Consider the following 3,986-nt stretch of genomic DNA (forward strand, 5'->3'; position numbering starts at 1 on the left):
TTGAAGTTGAGATTGAAATTGAGATTATGATTATGATAAAGTTTAAGAACAAGATTAAGATTAAAGTTAAGATTAAGAGTAAGAGTAAGATTAAGATTAAGATCAATACTAAGATTATAATTAATATTACGATTAAGATGCAGAATAATTATATGATTAAGATTAATATTAGAATTAAGTTGGAAGTTTAAATTAAGATGTTTGTTCCTCATATTGTGAACTGGATATACGGGTAATGGGAAGAAGTTTCATTTCATGTGTGGAATCCACACACAACAGCGGTCGTCCTTCGGCTGGCAATGACAAACCTCCGGGTGTAACTCAGCCATGGAAAAGCTTCTTAGAAAACCATTTGCCGTTCAGAGGTGGCGTAAAATTGTAGGTCCCTCCTAGTGGCACATCTAGGACTTTGCTTATTTTAAGATAGTTATCAAGAATAATCTTTCAGAAGTATTTAGAGATTGTTTGTACCTTTATGGCTAAGGATATGATGAAGCTCCGTTTGGGGCAAATTTCACCGAGCCCAAGCCTACATACAATTGGGTTTTCCCTTGGTATTTATGTACACTGTACTCCACATAGTTTCAACTCAGGCGTGAATGCAAGTTGTTTCAAAAGGAAATCGAATAGCCCAATTCTGTATCGGTGATACAAATTTTTTTTATGACAAATTTAAACGTTTTCATATATTTTTCCGTAATAGAAACTGTGACAAGATTTTGTCACTAATACAGAATAGAGAAGTATATTCACATGACAGCATAAATTACTTTGTTTCGATCAAATTACTTCACATAAAGCAAGTACGTTCACATTTCCTTTCATAATTTCAATAGCACGTGTACGTACGAGTTTGTGGTTTGTACTTGATTTCAAAAGCCAAATTTGCATACTTTTAGGTATTTTTTCAAATTTCCTCAACAGTGGGTGCTAAAATAAATAAAAAACCTTAATTTTCTTCATTGGTAACAAATTCGCACTGGAATGGTATGCGATCAAATCCCCACGTACAAAAATTTCTCTGCGATAAGATTTCGCATGCGAGAAAACTGACAGTTCGTATGCGACCGGCCATATCAGTTATAGACGTGCAGTGATAGACATCCCTATTCTAGTTCGTTCACTGAGCCAATCGTGATTACTATAAGTGATTTTCTTAACTAAGGAACATTCTTTCGATCAGTTCTCATTTCGATATATCTAAGTTACAAAAATAATCAGGCAATAAAATTTGTCTTAATCTCTCATTGACTGGCAGCTTTCCGTTCCCAATGTGCAGTAATTGTCGCGAGAATACCTCGGATGCAGTGTATGTATGCTCGTCTTGCCACAATGTTGACTATTTCAGGAAAGCATTTATCTCGCCCGCTAGTGTTAATCGAGAAATTACAGACAATGTTTGCATAAAATCTCCTGAGAGCAATATCAATGCATTCCCGAATGGTTGAACGTTTGGATGAAAATCTCGGGACAATCGATCAAGAACCTCAAGCGATTTTTTCACTGTCAAAAATTTCTCATTCACATACAACTTGTATGGGATCAACCGAAATTGACCGGCGTGCATAAAAAGATAACTCAAATTCCCAGGTTTGTGTTGCGTGACATTTCGATTTGACGTTTGTACTCATTTGACATTTTGGCGCGACTATGAATTAAAATTTTGGAACAAATGCAGAATAGCTCCGATTCTCAAATAAAAGAAATAAATATGGGGATCGATAGAGACGATTGAGCTGAACATAACGGTATATATATATATTTTTTTTTTTGCGGAAACAACAACTACAAACGTTATTAAGGGTCAAAGTTCAAATTAAAAAATTTTTAAATCAAAATTTTTTGAAAACGAATGCATGGATTTTAAAAATTTTTATCTCATTTCATATCAAATTTGATTCTCTTTAATTCAATATACATATAACGCTCACTAAGTAGAATTCTATTTTCTTTGTTGCCGCAGAAGTGAAGCGGAACTCCTTTCAGCGTAAATTAATTCGATTTTTGTGAAAACCAAACAAGGCATATATAAAGTATGTACAATGTCGATAAAGAACACCAGTCATTTCTCTCTGTGCAACTGACGCCAATAGGAAATGCCACGTGAAGCCAGGTCCTTCTCCACATGAATACTTCAGACCTGGAACGTCGGTTCGCATTCGAAGGACATGGTCAAGCCAGCGGAGCCGCTGTATTTTCATTCGCTGCACTATGTCCATTTCGTTGTAAAGCTCATACAACTCATCGTTACATCGTCTTCCCGTCGCCAATGCGTAGAGGCCTGTAAATCATCCGTAATATATTTCTCTCGAATACTCCAAGAGCCGCCTTATAGAATGTTATCATTGTCTAAGCTTCCGCGCCATATACCAGCTCGGGCTTGTTGGCTGACTTGTTGGATAGAGTGATTTTGCGCTGGATTGCCATGCTGACATTATCGGTGTTAATGCTGGTTCCCAAGCAAACGAAACTCTACTTTCCGAGGTTTTTGTTACCAATGATGTCGATGTCATTGGCATACGCCAGAAATTACATGCCCTTGTAAAAAATTGTTCGTGAGTGGTTCAGATCTGCAGCTCTTATTATCTTAACATTTGCAATATGCGATCATAAATGCCCTTCTGCTCACGCTTTAATTTGTGAATATTTGATTGGGCATATAATATGAGATCAGAATAATAATAGTATTCATACTCTTCATAATATTATCCAACGTTATTCAAATTGCTTTCGCTGATTATTGGGAAAATTTTGCTAAAAACCCGAAGCAGCTCATTTAATTTAGCAAAAAAATTTCTGGGTAATGTGGATGTTGTTAGGTAGATTTGTATTTTACTAAGGTAGATTCTTAGATATTTGAAAGTCGGAAAAACTCAACGCTAAAGCAGTCACATTCTCTTTACTCGCAATATAGTACGTAGTAAGCTATGGCGACCTCAAGTGAAATTGTTTATGATTTAAAATTAACTATTTTATAATGTTAGGGAATGGTCACAACAATTTTAAGTTTTCATTAATGATTTCTTAAACAGCTTTCATGGGATATTTTTATGTTTTCGTTAGGTATGGTTTTCATTATTTTTTCATTTGTGTCAGTAGTTTTTTAGTATTTTTTTTTCATTGATAAAACTGTTTAAACTGTTCGGCTTTTGGATAAGTGGAAACATAAAAAAAATCTTTAGTAAAGCTTTCCCTAACACTTTTCGTTTAGGACCAATTATGTAATATTTCACTTAGTTCCAATATTTGCAGTCTTTACATTTAGGACATAATCCTATTAAAAATACTTCTTAATCAAGATTCTCAAATGCCTTCAGTTTTGTACCGATATTGTAACATTTAATTTATTTTACCAATTTAATTGAGTTAAATTTTCAAACAGGTGGCAACCCCCCTCAAACATATTTTCGACTATAGGTTTTCTAAAAACTCTTTAGGTTGATACCCACATTGCAATATTTAATTTGTTTAATCAATTTAAAAAATTTAAAAAAATTTAAAAGTGTTTCCAAATGTCAGTTTTCTTAAACCTATTTAATTTGATACCTATATCAATTAAATTGAGTTAAATTTTCAAACAGGTGGCAAGCCTCTTCAAACATATTTTCGGCTGTAAGCCTTCTTAAAACTTTTTAGTTTCACACCCACATGGCAATATTTCATTTATTTTATCAATTTAACTGAGTTAAAATTTTAAAATTGGTGGCAAACCTTCTCAAAAATATTTCCAACAGTTATCTTTCTTAAACCTCTTTAATTTGAAACCCATGTTGTAATATTTCATTTATTTTATCGATGTACTTTAGTTAAATTTTCCAACAGGTGGCAACCCTCTTCAAACTTATTTTCGGCTGTAAGCCTTCTTAAAACTCTTTAATTTGACACCCACATGGCAACATTTAATTTATTTTATCAATTTGACTGAGTTAAAATTTTAAAATAGGTGGCAACCCTCCTCAAAAATATTTCCAGCAGTTATCTTTCTT

This window comes from Rhagoletis pomonella, unplaced genomic scaffold (genome assembly GCF_013731165.1).
Source record: "Rhagoletis pomonella isolate Grant_MI unplaced genomic scaffold, Rhpom_1.0 Rhpom_scaffold_00006, whole genome shotgun sequence".
NCBI classification, from domain to species: Eukaryota; Metazoa; Arthropoda; class Insecta; order Diptera; family Tephritidae; genus Rhagoletis; species Rhagoletis pomonella.